A 12,966-nucleotide genomic window follows, 5' to 3' on the forward strand; every position below is an offset into this window, starting at 1 on the left:
CTTCAATTTGGAGCCTAGCTCCTCATACTGACTAAGCCGAATCTCTTTCCTAGTCCTACCTATGTCGTTGGTACCTACATGGACCACGACAACTGGATCCTCCCTCTCCAAGTTTCTGTCCAGCCTTGAGCAGATCTCCTGAATTCTGGTACTAGTCAACACAACCTTCTGGACTCATGCTCTTGGCTGCACAGAACAGTGTCAATCCCCCTCACTATACTATACCCTATTATTCCTTTTTGTTCCCCGCACTTGAATGGCTTTCTGTACTACAATGCCATGGCCAGTCTGTTCATCCACCTTGCAGACCGTGCTTTCATCCACACAGGTTGAGAGCACCTCAAACCTGTTTCACAATTGCAAAAGAGGCTCCTCCACGACTGTCTGATCACGTTCACATCCTCCTGTTCCTCACTGCTGACGAAAACAGATGACCATGTTTTAAGAGGTGTGACCGTCTTCCGGAACAAAGTGTCTGGGTATTTTTCCCACTCCCTTATCTCGCACAGTTTTTGCAGTTTAGCTTCCAGATCAATAATCCTGAACCGGAATTCCTCCAGCTGCTTACACTTTCTGCAGACGTGTTTGCCCTGGATCGCCTTAGCATCCAAAAGCGCCCACATACCACAGCTGCAACGTAACACCTGTCCTGCCATTGTTATTTATGCTATTCGTTAATTTATTTTAATTATTTCCTTAATTAACTTGGAATAATTCCTATGTATAGTAGAATTTACTGTGTTTATTATATGTTAGTATGACATATAACTAAAGTTATACTTTTCTTCAATACAGATATGTAAACCTTCCTACTGGTAATAAACCAATGCTAAAAAATCTTTGCCAATACTAATAAACCTTACTATTATTAGTAAACCTTAACACTGATAAACCCTAATAATACTTAATACAGCTTATGTATTAAGTTGTCCTAATTTGAACTAATAGAGTGAGAGAGAGACAGACTAGTAGGGAGTGTATTATAAATTATAAAATCTGCCTTAGTTTTTAGTTTATATACTAATAAATCGATCAAGTTTTATTTTATATTTGATTGCTTTAGATGAAATTAATTTTAAAACTTACTGGTATACTCACCCTGGCTGCTTTCTATTACCCTGCTCTTTCTGTTGATTGTGATGTCACTCTGATTTCACTTTTTAATTTTTTTTTCACTCCCGTTCTCGGTCCCTCTCTTTCCAACCCCCCCCCCCCTACCCTCCCCCCCCACCCCCCACCCCACCCCCGGCCTCTGAACTTTTGGCGTGCTCTTTAAACCTCTGCTCTACTCTGCGGCTCTCTGTCTCTCACTCTCCCCGCCAACCCCCACCTCCAGGATAGGCCATCAATGCCACAAGCCCAGAGACTGCTTGGTAGAAGAGATAAGTAAGCAACTCCACAACTGAAATAATGCACATCTCTTTATTATGAAGTGACTGAAAAGTTAAGGAAATGAATTTGCCACCTGACATGCCTGGATTCTCCAGTTCCAGTAACCGGCGGTCATTAGGGCACGAATATAGCTGTTTGAGGTGACTGATACCAAAAAGAATTGAACTCTTCTGGACACGTCACTCAGATTAAATAGAATGGGTGTTCTTTTTATTAAAAAAAAAAGGGTTTATAGCAGGACGTTTTTGACACGCTTTCCTGCTGTAGCTTTTTGGCTTTTTCTTTTCTTATTCTTTAGTAGTCTTTATTTAGTGTATGTAGAACGATGTCTCTGTGAAAGTTCTAGAAACACTGCAAACTACCAGCACATAGACTCTAATTCAATGCATTAGTTATCTAATGCCGTTGACTGGGTCATCTAGCTAAGGAATATTATCCTAAATTAATTTCACCAATTTATATGAATCTCAGTCACCGATTGTTTACTATAAATTGATGATCAGCAAATAATTTAAAGCCGAGATACTGTGATAGAACTGGACTGCCTTTACATAGCCTGTGTTATTCATTTTGTTAGTTAACTCTACCTACCAATTATTTACATACTGAATGTTTACTTTTAGAAGTTGCTAATTATGATTCTGAAGCAAATAAACAATTGTTAGCACTTGACATGCCTGATTTTTTTCTTTGATAATTTAGCAAGAAAGCATTAATTCACTCAGTAGCTTCAGTATCCTAATTATAGATTAAGGTAAATGCTAATACAATTCGAATTGGTTGATGCAAGGTAGTTTGGTGGGACAAATCTAGGCATCATTCATTCTGAGGCGTAGGCTGGGTGGTTAACCCGATGGTTCCTTGACTAGAAGTTAAAGAGAAGGAATTAAGGATTTGGCTGGTATCCTTGATAAACAGTTGTTGGGATAAGGATCCCAGTGTTCTTACAAAATCTTACTGGGTCTTCAAACCTTAGCTAAATAAAATTTTACACTCAAAATCCATAACACAGTTAATGTGCAAGATTCACTAGTTTATCTTGGAAAAATGCTTGTAATAATAAAGGAAAAAATGGCAAATGATGAAAATCCAAAAAAATATAGAAAGAGAAAATGCAGGTTAACATTTCAGGTGAATGCCCTTATTCACATGCATTTTTTGCCAAATGCTAGCTGGCTTCTTGGATATTTCCAGCATTTTCTGTTTTTATTTAAGTTACATCAGATTTGCTATCTGCTACTAATTATTTGTTAAGCCTCTAGCAAATAATGTCTAATTTAGTTTGCTCTGACTCATCTGCTTAAACTGATGCAACCAACATTCATTAAGTCACCCCTCAGCTACCTGTAGGGAAACACACTGCAACATTGCTTAGAATGACATTTATCTCTCCGTTCACTACAGATTTCTTTTTACACAAAGGGCTGCAAGGACATGGAATGCTCTATTGTAAACAGTAGTGAAAGTAGAATGAACAATAACAGGGAAGTTCACATGAACATCCTCCTCCACTTGTCCATGTCGCTACTCACCCAGTTTATGCTGGCACCCATTCTCCCCTCAACCACTGTTCACCCATCCCTCATAAATGCTCCCACTCTTCTTCCCTCCTCCCAAGTCCATGCTGGTACCTATCACATTGTTCCCACTCCCCAGCACCATTTTTAGGTTCTCCTATGTCCTCTCCAAGTTCTGTAGTTGGCATACTTCTTCTGGTCAAAGTGACTGAATGCAGCTGTATACTGTGGATAAGTATTCTTGTCTATTCTATGCTTTGCATCCATATTCAAGTACTCTGATTTATAGGAGCAACAAAATGACATGATTTGGAGCACCAGAAGGATGCTGAGGCTAGATGGAGATGACTACCATAGACCTTCCGTTTTTCTTTCTCCCACCAGCTCCCCCCATCCACACCCCCTCCCCCCCCACCACCCTTGTGCTGCCTCTGTACTTGCTTAAAACCTGTTACGTCTCAAACTTTTTCCAGCTCTGACAATAGATCATTGACCTGAAAGGTTAATTCCATTTATCTCTCCACAGATGCCGGGTGCTGCCAGACATGCCAAGTATTTCCAGCACTTTGTTTTGAATCCGGAGTATTTTGCTTTTGTATTGGTGCCCAGTGGAAGATGCCTGGGTCTGTTGATTTTTGTTTGTAAACTGACAGAGCCCAAAATATTTATTGCCAAATGCATACAGATGGCACGTATGATTAGAATCAGAGACATTCTAGCAATTACTTTAATCAAGACTTATTCCAAGGACTAAGGTAACTTCCTCGTCTCCACATCTGCTGCATTGAGAATTGGCAAGGTGATTTCTTTGCTTCTCTAACAAGTGTCTCTCTACATGTTAATGGCTATGTTCAGCATTTATAAATTGTAAAACCTGTGAAACACTCCTTTTAATGCCTTAACACATTAGATGCAATGTCTTACTTCAAATAGTTGTGAATACATCCATCAAGGTTACAATTTCAATTAAGCAGTACCAATATTTGTAACTTTCAGGTGTTGGGAGACCAATATTCTCCAGACCATGTCCTTGGATATGGCTATCTGAAAAATTCTACTCAACATGGTACTGCCTTCATTAACAATTATACTCGAACATATTTTGTTGAAACACTTTCCTGCTTTCTATTTATACTTCCTTAGTTAATAATCAGGCTTGAATTAACTTGACCTCAAAGTAAATAGATTTGTGTGATTAAGAATTGTTCTAATTTTCAATCTTGATGACTATAAGTGGAAGCATCTCCTTTCACTAATTTGTGGGTATACACACCTCAATCTGTAATGTTTAGCTTGCTAAAATCAATTAAACTTGCAGTGAAATTATTCCATAGTAACAAATAACAGTTGCTTCTCCTACAATAATCAACTATAATCCTGACAAAAGTCATTGACCTGAAATGTTAACTGTTTCTCTCTCCACGGACGCTTCCTGACCAGTTGAGTATTTCCAGCATTTTCTGTTTTTATTCAGATTTTCAGCATCTGCAATATTTGGCTTTTGTACAATCCATACAGGTGCTTTCAAGAATAACTAACATGTTTCTTTCTACAAACTTTTGAGTATCGTGAGTGATAGTAATGATTGATGGAAGTATAAAAATGTATTTTTTCCTAAAGCATGTTAGGATATTACTGGTCATCTTCCTTGTTTTTTTTTATCCATTCATGGAATGTGGGCATCGCTGGCCAGGCCAGCACTTATTGCCCATCCCTAATTGCCCTTGAGAGGTGGTGGTGAGCTGCCTTCTTGAACCGCTGCAGTCCATGTGGGGGAGTTACACCCACAGTGCTAGCGGTTAGATACAACTGAGTGGCTTGCTAGGCCATTTCAGAGGGCATGTAAGAGTCAACCACATTGCTGTGGGTCTGGAGTCACATGTAGGCCAGATCAGGTAAGGACAGCAGATTTCCTTCCCTAAAGGGCATTAGTGAATCAGATGGGTTTTTACAACAATCGACAATGGTTTCATGGCCATCATTAGACTATCTTTTTAATTCCAGATTTATTAATTGAATTCAAATTCCACCTTCTGCTGTGGTGGGATTTGAACCCATGTCCCCAGAACAATACCCTGGGTCTCTCGGTTACTAGTCCAGTTACAATATCATTACGCCACCACCTCCCCGTGGTGGTTGTACTGGTTATGTGATTCTGGGCAGATTAACTGAAGGCCAAGAAACTATTTCTCTCAACTTTTGGACAGAACCAGAAATTATTCCTAATTTCTCAACTACCACTTAAGGACTTTGTAGTTAGTTCATTCACTACATCAATTCCATGTGCAGTTTCACACACTACGTGTATGCTATGTAAATTCTATCACATTGGAAAGTGGCAGTCAATTTAAAGGCCACAATTAAGTCAATAGAAACAATGAGGTTATTGGAATGCTTCTACATTAATGCATATTGTAAATACTATGCACGTACAGTTCTCACAGGTAACAGAATTATTGTTAAAAAGATTGCTAATCACTTCTATTCCTAACTGGAAATGAAACTTGATGCATCCCTATTCAAAAACATGTTACTTTTGAAGGAACTGAAAATACCAAGAGAGGCCAATACTTAAATATAGCAGAAGTATGCTAACCCAGACAAACCAACTTCCTGTAACTGTCGCGTCAAAGACCACAAGCTGTTTTCCCCCATCATAAGTTAAAGGTGTTTCATTTGAATTGGCTATTATTAATGAAAAACTTCAATTTAATCCTGAGAACATTGACTGATGCTTATTTAACTGTACAGCACCAATGCATTTCAGAATAACATGGTTTGTCAGACCAATATTGACTGTTGGCACGATAATTCCAACTGCTCAACAGTTCTTAATTTCATAAACTGAACAGCATCACAGAACAATTTTCAGAGACGTGAAGACGGTATTATAGGTATGTTGATATCTTTAAACTTAATGTACATATTCTTGTCTTAGGACCTGAATTCAAAAATGTTTGTACAGCTGTATGTGATAGTTCACTCACGATGAATAAATTAATTACTGCAGGGACAGAAACAATACAACAGCTTTATGGCTGTGTATTATCAAACCTCTTCTAGCACTTCCCTATTGTCTTAGATGCTCAATGAACTGGCGAATATGGAACTGAGTGATATTGTTACGACCGAGGTTGGAGGAAGGCACTGTCTTTCTCTCGTTCCGCTACACCACTAGTCACAACGTCTGTTTAAATGTTTTACCCAGTTACCGATATGGCCAATTAATTATACACTTTATCTATATTAGTTTCAGAATAAAAAAATTTGCCAACCAGGTTTCTTTAATAAAAAATTATTGATTTATTATAAAACAAGACTTATTCAATAAAGATGCAAAGCTTATTAAAACACAATTTGAAATATGAAAGTATAAATATATACCCTTCTAAAATAACCTAACACAAATGCACACACATACACCAGTTAAAGGGAAAAAAATAAAGAAAAATGAAAAAACTGACTCTGCAGAGATCAACTTTTAAAAAATACTTTTGCCAAGTTATTGTCAATTCTTGAAGATAAAGGATAAGATATGGAATGTTCCAGATAGTCTTTGGTCTAAATGGTGCAGAAGGAGGAACCTTGCTGTGCAGCACAAATAGAAAAGATCACAAAAAAGCAAACAGAATCTTTGTTCATATCTAGAGGCATATAATAATAAAGCAAGCAAGTGATGTTCAGTTGGGGCATTAAGTAGAATTTTGGGCACTCCATTTTAGGAAGGTTTTAACAGCAAAAGAAAAAATGTGCAGTGTACATTCACTAGGATATCAGCGAGGATGAGGGATTACAGTTATGATGAGAGGCTTGAGTTTGTTTTTTTTTTAAAAAAAGAGCTGAGAAGGTTAATAGCTAATCAGATAGATGTCTTCAAGATTGAGCAAACAATGATAGAATATTTCCATTGGTCAGGAAGATGATAATAAAAGGGAACAAATTTATGATAATCATAACAAGAGTAATAAGAATTAAAGTGGAAGTAAGAATGTGGTATTCTCAGCCACAACCCATAATACAGGCAGTGCCACTTGTATTCAGCAGCTTCAAATAGCTTCATCATTTAAGTTAGAAGTGGGGCTGTTTGCTGATGATTCAACTCCATTCACAATTTCTCAGATAATGAAACATTCCACACCCACATGCTGCAGGATCTGGCAAACAAATAACATTGCACAACACAAGCGCCAGACAACAACCATCTCCAATGAGAGAGATACTAACCACCTCCCCTTGACATTCAAAGAATTTAGGTTGATTTCAGAACTCACTTACTTTCCAATGCAACACAAATATGATTTACGGCATCTATTCTCAACTATTTATAGTTCAATGCGATTGGCCTGTGAAGAAGCCATTGGCTGCACTGTCCATGCCATTAACCTCTGCACAATGTAGATAGATCAACCCTCCAGCACACTATGGTGTAAATATACATCATTATGAACCAGGAGTTGAAAAGTCCAAATAAAGGCACGCGTCACCAAACTGTTTTAGAAACTTCAGGCCCAATGTTTTGTTGTAAATTAGTTATTCATGAACTTCCTTGGGAAAAACCAGGTAATGCAACTCTTATACCTTATTTACGACAAAACTTGCCAGGAAATTCCATGCCTCTCGAGGAAGTTCAGCAGGAGAGTAAAATCATTGAGCTTCAGTCTTGGAGAATAGGATTTCAACTAAATTTAATAAGATAACAGACTTTGGTTCAAAATAATTAATAAACTTTTAGCAGGCCAGTAGAAATCTAGTGTTAATAAATTAAATGAAATGGCAGCTCAGTAGACTGAGGGTATCCCTGGAGTGAATGAATTAAATTAATACACATAATTAAGGCTGAAGGCCTGCTGTGAGGAAACCTTCACATTTATTAAAGAAATAAATTGCAGCTGATGGCGATGCCTTGAGGAAATGCAGAGTTCAACAAGTGGAGCTGAGTGAGTCAGTCTATAAATAAAACTTGCAGTTCAGAGAGAGGGGCGAGATTCAACCAATAATGGCCATAGAGAGATTTTAAGAACTTTGTCCCCATAAATTTAATGGTGCCAGTGGGATCTGGGAGAGTGACTAAAAATTTAAAAAAACAAGCAGTGCTGGGGAAATTCAGCATTTACCCACGGAATGCCACAGGGGATAAAAGAAAAGTTGGGTGAAAAACAGAACCGTGGACGACATTTAATATTTTTTTAAAAACCCGATCAGTGCCATCTACTGGTCTATTGGTACTTCGGACTTTTTTTGTGCTAAAAGGACTATATAAATGTAAGTTGTTTTCAGTGCCTTTGTCCCACGTGCCACATAGTCCTGAACCTTACAACACTGCCAAAATAGTTTCCACCTCTGCACCCTCAAGCCTCAATTAAAATTAATTCACTGTTACTGCACCTTGCAATGTCATTCCTTTATTTTTTTTTTTAGAGAGATACAGCATTGAAACAGGCCCTTCGGCCCACCGAGTCTGTGCCGACCATCAACCACCTATTTATACCAATCCTACACTAATCCCATATTCCTACCACATCCCCATCTGTCCCTATATTCCCCTACCACCTACCTATACGAGGGACAATTTATAATGGCCAATTTACCTATCAACCTGCAAGTCTTTGACTGTGGGAGGAAACCGGAGCACCCGGCGAAAACCCACACAGACACAGGGAGAACTTGCAAACTCCACACAGGCAGTACCCAGAATTGAACCCGGGTCGCTGGAGCTGTGAGGCTGCGGTGCTAACCACTGCACCGCCCCACTTTTTCAAGGGCAAGGGCTTTTCCAGAGCTAAACAAAATACAAGGTAGGGCTAAACATAAACAGGGATGGAAAATAGTAGAACTGAGAGTACAAATATGCCCAAATGAAAATAACAGCACCCAACTGAAAACTACATTATAGGTGACAGGAAGAACTTAGTAATCAGATTTTCACACATCTGTCTTCATACTTGCAGAGGCTGATTTGCTGCTGGTTCTTGCGAAGTGTATGTCACCTCCGTTACCTTCCTAATGAAGTGACACATGCCGAAGTGTCAGTCTTGAGATTTCCCTTGCGAGTCCCAGTAGCATAAAAGTTGAGTGCACCGATGACCACGTGCCATTAGCATTTAGCAGATGGGTGACTACTTCCACAAAGATTAGTGAACCAAGTTGCATACCTCAACCTGTCATTTAAGACTTCAACATGGCCCTTTTTTATCGAACTATGGGTTGATTAGCAAAAATTGCACAAATGATAGGAAAGGCAACAAAAATCCAATAAGAAAAAAGGTTTCAAAGTAAGGCTGAACTAGACATAATCTTTCACAGAGTTTCACAACTGCTTATGTATGCAGGCCTCAGAATTCACATGATTTGAGCTGCACATTTGTCAGCTTTTGCTGTGGTGAACATGGAACACAAAAAGTGAGCACATATATATGGAAACAGTACAAAAATACAAAAGCAAAATATTGTGGATGCTGGAAATCTGAAAAAACTGAAAATGCTCAGCAGGTCAGGCAGCATCTGTGGAGAGAGAAACAGTGTTTCAGGTTGATGACCTTTCGTCAGAACTAGAAAAAGTTAGAGATGTAACAGATTTTGAGCAAGTATAGAATTGGCCTTTATAGCCACTCCAGGCGCTGCTTCACAAACCACTGACCACCTCCAAGCGCTTATCCATTGTCTCTCGAGATAAGGAGGCCAAAGAAGGATAGAAGAAGGGAAAAGGGGGAGGGGAGGATAAGAACAAAAAGGAAGGTCTGTGATAGGGTGAAAAACAGGACAGATGATGGTGCAAGGGAAAAGGCCGGGGGGGGGGGGGGGGGGTTCTAATGCTCTCATCCATCCCCTCCAACTCGTAGAACCACAATAGGGTTCCCCTTGTCCTCACCTTCCACTCAACCAGCCTCCACATTCATCATGTCATCCGCTGCCACTTCCACCATCTCCAGCATGATGGCATCACCAATAACATCTGACCCTTCCCTTTCAGCATTCCAGATGGACTGTTCCCTCCACGATACTCTGGTCCACTCTACCACCCCAACACCACCTCCACTTCAAACAGCACCTTCCCATGCAAACACAGGAGATGCTGCAGCTGCTCTTTCGCCTCCTCCCTTTGCACGCCCGAAGGCTCCAAACACTCCTTTCAGGTGAAAGTGATTTACTTGTACTTCTTTCAATTTAGTATCCGATTTTTTTTATTCATTCAGGGGATGTGGGCGTCGGTGGCGAGGCCAGCATTTATTGCCCGTCCATAATTGCCCTTGAAAAGGTGGTGGTGATCTGCCTTCTTGAACCACTGCAGTCCATGTGAGGTAGGTACGCCCACAGTGCCGTTAGGAAGGGAGTTCCAGGATTTTGACCCAGCGACAGTGAAGGAACGGCGATATAGTTCCAAGTCAGGATGGTGAGTGACTTGGAGGGGAACTTGCAGGTGGTGGTGTTCCCATGCCTTTGCTGCTCTTGTCCTTCTAGTTGGGAGAGGTCACGGGTTTGGAAGGTGCTGTCTAAGGAACCTTGGTGCTTTGCTGCAGTGCATCTTGTAGTTGGTACACACTGCTGCCACTGTGCATCAGTGGTGGAGGGAGTGAATGTTGAAGGTGGTGGATGGGGTGCCAATCAAGCGGACTGCTTTGTCCTGGATGTTGTCGAGCTTCATGAGTGTTGTTGGAGCTACACCCATCCAGGCAAGTGGAGTGCATTCCATCACACTCCTGACTTGTGCCTTATAGATGGTGGACAGGCTTTGGGGAGTCAGGAGATGAGTTACTCGTCGCAGGATTCCGAGCCTCTGACCTGCTCGTAGCCACGGTATTTATATGGCTACTCCTGTTCAGTTTCTGGTCAATGGTAGCCCCTAGGATGTTGATAGTGGGGGAATTCAGTGATGGTAATGCCATTGAACGTCAAGGGGAGAGCGTTAGATTCTCTCTTGTTGGAGATGGTCATTGCCTGGCACTTGTGCGGCGTGAATATTACTTGCCACTTATCAGCCCAAGCAGGGATATTGTCCAGGTCTTGCTGCATTTCTACACGGACTGCTTCAGTATCTGAGCAGTTGCGAATGGTGAACATTTTGCAATCATCAGCAAACATCCCCACTTCTGACCTTATGATTGAAGGAAGGTCATTGATGAAGCAGCTGAAGATGGTTGGGCCTGGGACACTACCCTGAGGAATTCCTGCAGTGATGTCCTGGAGCTCAGAAGATTGACCTCCAACAACCACAACCATCTTCCTTTGTGCTCGGTATGACTCCAACCAGCGGAGAGTTTTCCCCCGATTCCCTTTTGACTCCAGTTTTGCTAGGGCTGCTTGATGCCATACTCGGTCAAATGCTGCCTTGATGTCAAGGGCAGTCACTCTCACCTCTTGAGTTCAGCTCTTTTGTCCATGTTTGAAAAAAGGCTGTAATGAGGTCAGGAGCTGAGTGGCGATGGCGGTACCCAAACTGAACGTCACTGAGCAGGTTATAGGTAAGCAAGTGCTGCTCGATGGCACTGTTTATGACACCTTCCATCACTTTACTGATGATCAAGAGTAGACTGATGGGGCGGTAACTGGCCGGGTTGGACTTGTCCTGCTTTTTGTGTACAGGACATACCTGGGCAATTTACCGGGTAGATGCCAGTATTATAGCTGTAGAAGAACAGCTTGGCTAGGGGCGTGGCAAGTTCTGGAGCACAGGACTTCAGTACTATTGCCGGAATATTGTCAGGGCCCATAGCCTTTGCAGTATCCAGTGCCTTCAGCCATTTCTGAATATCACGTGGAGTGAATCAAATTGGCTGAAGTCTGGCATCTGTGATGCTGGGGACTTCAGGAGGAGGCACAGATCATCAACCCGGCACTTCTGGCTGAGGATTGTTGCAAATGCTTCAGCCTTAGCTTTCGCACTGATGTGCTGGGCTCAATCATCATTGAGGATGGGGATATTTGTGAAGCCACCTCCTCCAGTTTGTTATTTAATTGTCCACCACCATTCACGACTGGATGTGGCAGGACTACAGAGCTTAGATCTAATCCGTTGGTTCTGGGATCACTTAGCTCTGTCTATTGCATGCTGCTTACACAGTTTGGGACGCAAGTAGTCCTCTGTTGTAGCTTCAGCAGGTTGACACCTCATTTTGAGGTAAGCCTGGTACTGCTCCTGGCATGCCCTCCATCACTCTTCATTGAACCAGGGTTGGTCTCCTGGCTTGATGGTAATGGTAGAGTGGGGGAGATGCCAGGTCATGAGGTTACAGATTGTGGTTGAGTACAATTCTGCTGCTGCTGATGGCCCACAGCCTCTCATGTATGCCCAGTTTTGCATTGCTAGATCTGTTCGAAATCTATCCCATTTAGCACGGTGGTAGTGCCACACAACATGATGGCTGGTATCCTCAATGTGAAGGCAAGACTTCGTCTCCACAAGGACTATGCGGTGGTCACTCCTACCAATACTGTCATGGACAGATGCATCTGCGGCAGGCAGACTGGTGAGGGCGAGGTCAAGTATTGTTTTCCCTCTTGTTGGTTCCCTCACCACCGGCTGCAGACCCAGTCTAGCAGCTATGTCCTTTAGAACTCGGCCAGCTCCGTCAGTAGTGGTGCTACCGAGCCACTCTTGGTGATGGACATTGAAGTCCCCCACCCAGAGTACATTCTGCGCCCTTGCCACCCTCAGTGCTTCCTCCAAGGTGTATTTAACATAGAGGAGTACTGACTCATCAGCTGAGGAGGGCGGTAGGTGGTAATCAGCAGGAAGTTTCCTTGTCCACGTTTGACCTGATGCCATGAGACTTCATGGGGTCTGCAGTCGATGTTGAGGACTCCCAGGGCAACTCCCTCCCTACTGTATACCACTGTGCCACCACGTCTGCTAGGTCTGTCCTGCCGGTGGGACAGGACAAACCCGGGGATGGTGATGGTGGTGTCTGGGATATTGTCTGTAAGGTATGATTCCGTGAGTATGACTATGTCAGGTTGTTGGGACAGCTCTGCCAACTTTGGCACAAGCCTCCAGATGTTACTAAGGAGGACTTTGCAGGGTCGACAGGGGTGGGTTTGCCGTAGTCGTTTCCGGTGCCTA

The 12,966-nt window shown here is 41.9% G+C and overlaps 2 protein-coding genes across 8 annotated transcripts in view; one reads left to right on the top strand and one right to left on the bottom strand.

Moving 5' to 3' along the window:
• Positions 1 to 10,140, top strand: part of gpr34b (G protein-coupled receptor 34b) — a 32,437-nt gene extending 22,297 nt beyond the window's left edge. Inside the window, exons 3-4 of one of the 3 annotated variants that reach the window (XR_010975824.1) lie at positions 3,436 to 3,708; positions 9,880 to 10,140. The gene's annotated coding sequence lies outside the window, so the exon portion shown is untranslated. Of the gene's footprint in view, positions 1 to 3,435; positions 4,480 to 9,879 lie in introns of those variants that run through there. The other 2 variants (XR_010975825.1, XR_010975823.1) reach the window with 2 other exon arrangements.
• Positions 1 to 12,966, bottom strand: part of caska (calcium/calmodulin-dependent serine protein kinase a) — a 615,545-nt gene that overhangs the window by 344,034 nt on the left and 258,545 nt on the right. The window lies entirely within an intron of this gene.

This window comes from Heterodontus francisci, chromosome 10, assembly GCF_036365525.1.
Source record: "Heterodontus francisci isolate sHetFra1 chromosome 10, sHetFra1.hap1, whole genome shotgun sequence".
Lineage (NCBI taxonomy): Eukaryota > Metazoa > Chordata > Chondrichthyes > Heterodontiformes > Heterodontidae > Heterodontus > Heterodontus francisci.